Genomic DNA, 9,877 nt, shown 5'->3' on the forward strand with positions numbered 1-9,877 from the left:
AATACTCTGTCTGTGGAAGGCCTTCTGTCCTGCATCCATCCCTCTCTCTAAACGACAGGCAGAGAGGCCGACAGGCAGAGGCCGACAGGCAGAGGCCAGCAGACAGGCAGAGAGGCCGGCAGACAGGCAGAGAGGCCGGCAGACAGGCAGAGAGGCCGGCAGAGAGGCAGGCCAGACAGGCAGAGAGGCAGGCAGACAGGCAGAGAGGCAGGCAGACAGGCAGACAGACAGGCAGGCAGAGAGACAGGCAGACAGACAGGCAGGCAGAGAGACAGGCAGACAGACAGGCAGAGAGACCGACAGGCAGGCAGAAGGGATGATAGAAAGCAAGGAGGCAAAGAAAGTCACAGTAATCCTGTCATTGTCGTCACTGTGTGTGTGGGTGTGTTATGTGTGTGTGTGTTGTCACGGTCTGTTCTTACGACCGTTTCTCTGTCAGCTGCACACCAACCACAAGCTCCGCAGCGCCACGGTAACACAGACACAGCCAACATCCCTTCATTGATCACCCTCTAGAAAACACCCACCACTTCTCTCAATGCATCGTTTTCGGCATTTCTCTCCCCATTTCAGGCAAGAACATTTGGAGTGAGTGTGTTGCAGGCAGCCATCGCCCATGTGAGACGGGAGGTCGGGTTTGTTAGGAGGGAATGTGAAGAATGCTGCTCAACAGTGTTTAAATAAACACTTCAGTCCTCCAGCATCCTAAGGATCTTTCATCTCCACCAGGGAATGTCGGAGAGAGGTCCGAGCCAACTGGAATTACCCGACAACTACTGTGTGTGTGCGGGTGCGTGCAAAATGCTTGCATACAGGCTTGCGGGTGTGTGTGTATGTGCATGCTTGCGGGTGTGTGTGTATGTTGTGTAACAGCAGCAGCAGATCAGCATCCCAGCGAGAGCACATCTGGCAAGTGTTGCCCTCCTCTCTCTCTCTCTCTCTCTCTCATCCGTCTCTCTCTCTCTCCGTCTCTCTCTTCTCTCTTCTCTTCTCTTTCTCTTTCTTCTTCTCTTCTCTCTTTCTCTCTTCTTCTCTTTCTCTCTTTCTCTCTCTTTCTCTCTCGTCTCTGTTCCTTCTCTCTCTCTGTCGTCTCGTTCTCTCGGCTTCTTTCTCTCTTCTTTCTCTCGTCTTTCTCTCTCTTTCTCTCTCGCTTCAGGGGCAGAGTGTGCTATTCTCAATGCTAACGCGGCTTTAGCACGGAGGCTAGCCTATCTGGGCCTGACCGATCCACACATCTGTGAGCACCGACATGAGAACAGCTCCACTTGCTATGATAAACTACTTATATGTGTGTGTGTGGTTTAGGTGTCATGCCAGGGGACCATAAAGCCTAAGAGTGTGGGTCCACAGTAGATAATGAAACTGCCAAGCGCAACCAGTCAGAGGAGATTAGCCGGAGGTTAGCAGGGAGCTAAAGACAGTACAGGCAGGTGACAGTATGCTGAGCCCCTCCTCCTCCTCCTCCTCCTCCCACCATCCCCCACTCTCTTCAGTAGTCCCCTCCTCCGGCCCCCTCACCCCACTCCAACCCCTCACCCTAACCCACATGACCCCATACCCCTTACCTACATCCCTCCATCCCTTCACCCCTCTCTGTGTCTCTCTGACCCCGTGTTGGCTGGCAGGCTGACTCCAGGTCAGGCCCAGACCAGCACAGTAAGGAGTCATCACAGGTTTAAACCTTCCACGGTAAACAACACATCTTCTCTTCACGCCTCCATCCCTCCCTTAAAAAAAGGTTTATATGTTTTATTCTTTTCTCTTCTGAAGGATGTTGGGAAAGTTGGGGGGAAAGGAGAGGACTGGATCCTTTGTGGTAGTGTGTGTGTGCCTCAGGATGTTGCAGTGTGGATCCCGCTTGCAGTTTGCCAGTCCCTCTGGGACTGTCCTGTCAAGACAGGAAGCAGTCCTTTCTATAATTAGTCTGTCAGCTTACCCCAGGGTGGCATCCTCTCCTTCCTCCATCTCTACAACCTTCCCTCCCTCCCTCCTTCCCCCCTCATCCCTTCTTTCCCTCTCCCCCTCCTTCCCTCTCTCCCTACAACCGTTTCCCCCTCCCTCCTTCCCTCCCTCTGCAATATTCCTTCTCTCCGTCCCTTTCTCCCTCCTCCCTTCTGCTCTTCCTGGGTAAGAGCTCTCTTTGTCTCCAGACCTGTTTCTCCTGGCAACCTCCTTCCACCCCCACGCCTCTTTCCCTCCTTCCATCCCCCTCTCTCTCTCGCCTCCTTCCATCCCCCTCTCTCCCGCTCCTCTATTCCCCTGTGTATCTCTCCTTCCTCTCCACCCCGCCACACTTATGTATCACCTCTCTCAGAGAAGAGGATTCAGCAGAGTTCAGAGCTGTGGAGATACACTTATTGGGGCCATTTCCTGTCTCCTCTTCTTCGGCTGTCAGTCCACTTCACTTCCTGCTCTTCTCTTGTTTTTATTTAGATTATTCTATAACTTTCTTTGCAATAAAAAAAACATCGTGTGTGTGTGTGTGTGTGTGTGTGTGTAGCCTGTTTCTTTTCCTATGCACGTCCCACAGTGTGCTGGAACTGGTTGTCAAGGCAACCGGTAAGCCGCTGACAGACAGGCTGCTGGGAAATGTGCCGAGTCAGGTTGCCCAGAGCTCATTTACATAATCACGCTAGCACGACGTTAGCATTAGCACTGTGATAGCGGGATAGCTAGCATTCTGTTAGCGGTTAGCCTTGTTCTGATGTGTGTGTGTGTATGTGATGTGTGTGCGTCTGTCCTTTTAATGTGTAGCTGTTACTGTGTAGCAGTTTTATTGAGAATCAGTGTCACATACAGTATTGATGAGTTATGAATGAAAATGTCAGTTTGTCGAACATTTGGCTTACATTGTGAGCCCGCGTGCTGACATTTGATATCATCTCCTCTCCTCCCTTCTCTTCTTCCTTCTCCTCTTTAATCTCTTTCATCCCTTTTCACCCCTCCTCCCTCTCCTCCTCCCATCCCTCCTCCCCTCTCCTCTTGATAGTGATACCTACATTCCACTGAGACCTCACTAGACATTAAAGCCAAGCCTAGATGAAAAGTACAGAGATAGTAAAACTGCACCTGTCTCTCTTTCTGACTCTGTCTCTCTTTCTCTGTCTCTCTCTCTCTCTCTCTTTTCCCTCACAAATCGTTTCAGTAAATAGTTTTCACCTCTAATGACTCCTGCATGTGTATTCACAGCGGTGAACAGGGAGATGACCTTACATGGTCAGAATCGAACAAACCTCACTTTGATCGGAATGCCCCAAATGTAACTCATCACACACACACACACACACACACTCCCGTGTGTGCGGCACGTACCAAAGCCGCCGGCAGCTCTTGGGCCACATGCCCAGGCCCTGTGTGAATAATCACAATGGGTTGTTTATTTACAGGAAAAGTCGGCCCATCTGAATCCGTTTTCGGGGGTTTGTGATTGTGACAGTTGAAGTGTGTGTGTGTGTGTGAATACAATGACGACAGAGAGAAATAGTGTGTCCTTAAGACATGTCCTGTCCAACAGAAATCCTCTCACAGAGTTTCCAGTTTCTCTCTCTGTCTCTCTCTCTCTGTCTCTCTCTCTCTCTCTGTCTCTCTCTCTCTCTCTGTCTCTCTCTGTCTCTCTCAGTCTCTCTGTCTCTCTCTCTCTCTCTCTGTCTTCTCTGTCTCGTCTGTCTCTCTCTCTCTCTGTCTCTTCTATACTCACCAGATGAATTGATTCTGGGTTTTACATTAGAATGAGAAAGAGACAGGATGCAGAAAGAGAGAGAGGGAGAGGAGCTGCAGCTGTGAGATGATTGAACCACTTCCTGGTTCCTCCATGTTCTCTGGGATGAATAGGATTCAGAAGAGGCCTGTGGATTAATAGACCTTTCCAGCCCTCAGCCTCAACCCCAACCTCAGCCTCAACCCCAACCTCAGCCTCAGAATATCATGTTTTCACAGAAATGCTCCACTTGCCAAGTTGCTAAATGCAATTCCATTGGAAAAACGTGTTATAATCCCTTGGATAAAAGACTACTTATACCCCCCCCCCCCCCAAGCGGCAGTGCTGCATGCTCATCTCCATCAGAGGAGGATCAGCACCGAGATTTAGGGGGGGGGGGGGTAAATAATATGAAAGTGATTTGCTGAACAGTGTCAGAGGGAAGGAAGGCTGGGCTTCTAGGTAGTGTCCTGCTAGGATGAAGGGATGGAGGAGGGGATGAAGGGATGGAGGGAGGACTGGCTGACGGGGATTAGATTGACTGGGTCACAATGACTCGGTACAGACGTTCTAGAACCGTCTGAAGTGTTCCCTTTAGGAGTGTGTCTGTGATGTGACTGCTAGGATTTCAGTCATGCTGGACAGCACAGGGGCTGGCTTTAGGGTTTAGCTGAACAAACACCATTACAGCTGTCTCCGCTTTTGTCCTTTAGAAATGAACCAAATCCCTCTCTCATCGTCCGTCCCTTGATGCAGGGGGGGTTAGAGAGAGAGAGAGAGAGAGAGAGAGAGAGAGAGAGAGAGAGAGTGTGTGTGTGTGGTGTGGTATCATGCTGGGCTGGTAATCATCAAGTATCTGGTGCATGTCTGGATTTCTGTGTGATGAATCAACGGTCACAGCAAGATCTCTTTCTGTCTGTCTTTTCCTCTCTCTCTCTCACTCTCACTCTCACTCTCACTCTCACTCTCACTCTCACTCTCACTCTCACTCTCGCACTGTCGCTTCTGCTCTCCCCCCCCCCCCTCTCTCTCTCTGCTTCCCTCTGGTCTTTCACCTCCCTGTCTCTTTTAAACTCAGACAACAACATCTAACATCTCCTCACCTCCCTCTTCCCCTCTCTCTCTTCCCCTCTCTCGTCTTCTCGCTCTGTCTCTCTCTCGCTCTGTCTCTCTCTCGCTCTGGCTCTCTCTCCTCCTCCCTCACATCTGGAACGGCAGCATTCCCTCTGATTAAATACCAGTCCACGGGACCGAGGGAGGGATGGAGAGAGAGTTAGAGAGGGGTGGAAGAAAGAGGGAGGTACAGAGAGAGAGAGAGAGAGAGAGAGAGTAGTTAGAGAGAAACAGAAAGAGGGGAGGCAGAGAGAGAGAGAGAGAGAGAGAGGAGAGTGAGTATTAGAGAGAAACAGACAGCGGAGGGCAGAGGAGAGAGAGAGAGAGAGTATTAGAGAGAAACAGAAAGAGGGAGGCAGAGAGAGAGAGAGAGAGAGAGTATTAGAGAGAAACAGAAAGAGGGAGGCAGAGAGAGAGAGAGAGAGAGGAGAGAGAGAGAGAGAGAGAGAGAGGAGAGAGAGAGAGAGAGAGAGAGAGAGAGAGAGAAACAGACAGAGGGAGGGCAGAGAGGCAGGACCGTCAGCTGATACCAAGGATCAGAGATGAGATCATAGAGGCCGTCCTTTCTGAACAACCCTGCTAGCTCCCGAACACCCTGACAGCCTCTCATCACACACACACACACTCATAAACACACACACACACACTCATCACACACACACACACACACTCTATAAACACACACATACACTGCACCAACATGGGCTTGTGTTCCTGGACTATTACAGTTTCCTATGGTTTTTCTGTAGGATTTCATTTATGGTTCTGGATGGTTCTATATGGTTCTCTATATGGATGCTCTGTCTGGATGTTCTCCATGGTTCTCTATCTCACCGGAACAGTAGACTGTGTGTGTGTGGTAAAGGGGGATCAGGCCAGGAAGGTTCTTTTTACCCTGGCCATACCCCGGGGTTACCCCACCCACTGGAGCAGGGGCTCTTTGATGTTGCATCTCTGCTGCTGGCTCACACTCTCAACCAACATCAAACAGCCTCCAGCCCCAGCGTCTGCCCCAGCCTCCAGCCCAGCCTCGGGCCCCAGCCCCCAGCCCCATTCCCAGCCCTCAGCCTCGGCACTGGGCCCCAGTCCCAGTCCCATTCCCGGCACTGGCCTCAGCCCACCCCAGCCCCAGCCTTAAAAACAGCCTCAGCCTCAATCTTAGCCCTCTCATCCGAACACAGGCATGCTGTTCCTGGTGCTGCTAACTGTTCCTGTGCTTGCTAGCTGTTCCTGTGCTGCTAGCTGTTCCTGTGCGGCTAGCTGTTCCTGTGCTGCTAGCTGTTCCTGTGCTGCTAGCTGTTCCTGTGCGGCTAGCTGTTCCTGTGGCTGCTAGCTGTTCCTGTGCTGCTAGCTGTTCCTGCAGCTCTGTAGTGGCCCCAGTGATGAATGGTGTCGATGTAACATGATATCGTTAATAGCTGTGCTCAGCTTTGTTAATCTGGCTGAGTGTGTGCCCTAGGTTGTGTGTGTGTGTTCTAGGCTGATTTGATGTCTGCAGAGTGTGTGTGTGAGTGTGCCTGTAAGTGTGCCTGTCTGTGTGTGTGTGTGTGTGTGTAGTTGCTGATCTACCGCAGTTGTTATACTGGAGGTTACTCATCCTCTGTGTGACGCAAAAGCACTGGCTGCGCTGGTGGAGGGCAATCAGGACAGAGGGTGTGTGTGTGTGTGTGTGTGTCTGTGTGTGCTGGACCCTGTTCAATATTCACTGTTTAAAAGCACAATCTCCTAAGTGCAAAAAGATTAGAGCCTAGAGGAGGATGGGTGACTTACAGCCTTGACTGATCAATGTGATCCTGAGGAGAGATTGTTCTGCAAAAGAGATACTCTCTCTGGTCTCTTCTGTCAGAGAGACTCTGTCTGGCCCTGAGAGGAAACGGAGAGGAAAGAGAGAGGAAATCAAATAAAGAGATGTACAGCACTTAGTCTACCCCTCCGTCTCTGTCACTTTCCCTTCCATTATCCTGCTCTCTCTCTCTCTCTCTTTCTGTCTGACTGTCTCTCATTGTCTCTCAGTCTTCCTCTCTCTCTCTCTCTCTCTCTCTCTCTCTCTCTTCTCTCGTCTCTCTCTCTCTCTCTCTCTCTCTCTGTCTCTGTCTGTCTGTCTGTCTCAGTCAGTCAGGGTCGGAGTGTAATAGTCTCGATAGCCACTCAATAGTCTGTTCCTGGGCGTGCCATGTTGGCACCCATGCCTGTTTTGTCTCCTGGGCATGGTCCTGACTCATGATAGTGTCTGCAGCCATCTCACATTACAGTCTCTCTCAATCTAATGATGTAACAGAGAAACCTGTCTCAGTTTGATGATGTAACAGAGAACCCCCTGTCTCACGTTGACGATCGGGGTCTCAGATAGATGATGTAAAATTAGTGTCTGTCTGAGGCCAATGATGATTGACAAGGCCCTGTCTCATGTGATGATGTAAGAGAGAATCCCTGGTCATGTTTATGATGAGTACTTTATGGGACGGTAAGGCCCACTGGTCATAGGTCTTGGCAAGGATCCTCTCTCTCACTCCCTCTCCTCTCTCCACCTCTCTTTCATCCTCTCTCCCCCTCCTGCCAGTCTCTCTTTACCTCTGACTCTCCTCTCTCCTCTCTCTCGTCTCTCTCTCTCGCTCTCTCTTCGTCGTCGTCTCTCATCTCTCTCTCTCGTCTCTCTCTCTCTCTGTCTCTCTGTCTCTCTCTCGCTCTCTCTCTCTCTCTCTCTCGTCTGTCTCTCTCTCTCTCGGTCCTCTCTCTCTCTCTCTCTGTCTCTCTCTCCTTCTGCTTTGTTGGTGTCTGGGAGGGTAGGCCGACTGCAGCAGTGTAATTTTAATACCCTGCAGACATCAATCAGTCTGCAATGGCTCAGCAACAATCATCCTGTGTTTCCTGCGTGCACTCTGCTCTCTCCATCCCTCCTCTCTCTTTCTCTCTCTCACTTTTCACTCCCTCCCCTCCTCTTTGTACCTTTCTCTCCATCACGCAGGTTTCTTTTTTTATTCATGTCGTCTTCTACGCTCACTATTTACCTCCCGATGCTTTCTCCTCCTTTATAGATATATATCTCTCTCTTTCTTTCTCTCTTTCTCTCACTCACTCTGCATGTGAGCAGTTATATTTTAGCGAGGAACAGCTGACCTGATGTGGAGAGACAGTTTTATGTTAAATGTAAAACACAGGACCACATACTGTTTCATTCAGTTCTGAGTGAATATCTATCAAAAGTATCAAAATCAAGACATTTAGTGGATAAGGATGGAGAGAGGGACAGACATAACCCATGCTGTTCTCCCTCTCTCTCTCTCTCTCTCTGTCTGGCTCTGACTCAGACCTGACCTGTGCTGGTCTCTCTCTGAGTGTCTAGCAAGGTGAAAGACAGAGAGAGAGAGAGCGAGAGGGAGAGTGTTAGAAATATTTCTGTGTGTTACGCAAGCTAAAAGAATACTGGCCATTATCTTGTACTCTGCATGTAAAGATTTTTTACTTAGCATGTAAGCTAAACAGATGTCAAACTCCATATTGTGTTGGAACCAGGGTCAAACTCCATATTGTAACTTTCCACTCCAAACTGAAGACGCACACACACACACACACACACGAGAACTTTAGGATAAAAGGAGACTGACAGTTCCTCAGACAACTTTGTACCAACATAGACTTGTCTCCTTGCTGCATGCCGGTAAATAATAAATAAATAAGTAAATAAAAGCGACTCTGTGCACTACTTGAGAAAATATTTTTCTGAGAGAGGATAGAGAGTGAGAGGATGAACAGAGAGAGAGGATGGAAAGAAAGAGGAGGGAGAGAGAGGGAGACAGGGAGGAGAGAGGGAGAGAGGGAGACAGGGAGAGAGGGAGAGAGCGGGGAGAGGAGGGGGGAGAGGGGGAGAGGTGAGAGATGGGAACGAGATAGGGATCGAGAGATAGGATCGAGATGAGAAGAGGAAGTGGAGAGCTGACGTAGCCATGAGCTAAAGATACCTCCTCCACTCTATATTTAGCCACGGGGGATGGAGGGACGTAATTGAAAACGGATGCAGTAACCAGAGGGGGGGTGACTTTCTTGTCATCCCTTCTCTTCATCCCTTCTTCCCCTGTCAACGGCTGTCCTCAAACAGACGGACGGACAGTCGGCTTTAAGGGACATCGCTGTCCTCCCCTCGTTAAGCCACGCCCACTACCGTTGACGGTAACCGTTGACGACGTGACCCCCGGCCAGACTGAACACTCTTACTCGGATAAGCGGCACTGTGCGTGAGGTCAGATGCAGTGATGGAGGGAGTGAGGGAGGGAGGGAGAGGGAGAGGGAGAGGGAGAGGAGAGGGAGAGGTTGTGAGGAAGCGTGAGAGAGGCATTAGTCTGTTCACCTGCCTGCCTGCTTTCAGAATATTCCAATCCTGGTATAGGTTCTGTTCCTCCTTGATTCCTGGGTCAGGATTAGGTCACAACCTTGGATGTCTGCTGTAGATGATTGTGAGAGCTCTGGCCAGCTTAGAGCAGAAGAGGCCAGGCATTAAGCTATTAATCGAATATATCTAATGAAAATCTCAGGGAATCTAGGATTAGCCATGCGGCGGCTAACTGTAGCAGCATGTTATCAGTGAACGACGCGTCTCCAGGACTACGCGACAAGAAGTATTATGGGATGGCTGGAGTGTTTGAAGGAGAGAGAGAGAGAGAGAGAAAGAAAAAAGCAAGAGGGAGAGATAGAGACAGGGATGGCGTCAATAGTCTGCGAGGTGGTGATTGAGTTGGGAAGGAGAAAAATTAGAGTGCGAAGGATGGTGACTCCAGCTCACACACACACCACACTCCACACACAGACACACTTTGACACTCACATCTAGTCCCCTATGTGGTGTGTCTGTGACATGTTGGTGCGAGAGCCTCTGCTGCAGAACTCATTATAACCCAGACGGAGGGAGGAGGAAAGAACAGAAATGTGAACAGAGGAAGAGAGAAAGAGGGAGAGAGAGAGAGAAAGAGGGAGAGAGCTAGAGAGAGAGAAAGAGGGAGAGAGCTAGAGAGAGAAAGAGGGAGAGAGCTAGAGAGAAGAGGAGAGAGCTGAGAGAGAGAAAGAGGGAGATAG

General features: G+C 50.1%; 1 protein-coding gene across 1 annotated transcript in view; it reads left to right on the forward strand.

The window, feature by feature from the left end:
* Positions 1-9,877, forward strand: part of dbn1 (drebrin 1) — a gene marked incomplete in the record, with an annotated part of 29,774 nt that overhangs the window by 5,440 nt on the left and 14,457 nt on the right.

Source organism: Osmerus mordax, chromosome 25 (genome assembly GCF_038355195.1).
Source record: "Osmerus mordax isolate fOsmMor3 chromosome 25, fOsmMor3.pri, whole genome shotgun sequence".
NCBI lineage: Eukaryota > Metazoa > Chordata > Actinopteri > Osmeriformes > Osmeridae > Osmerus > Osmerus mordax.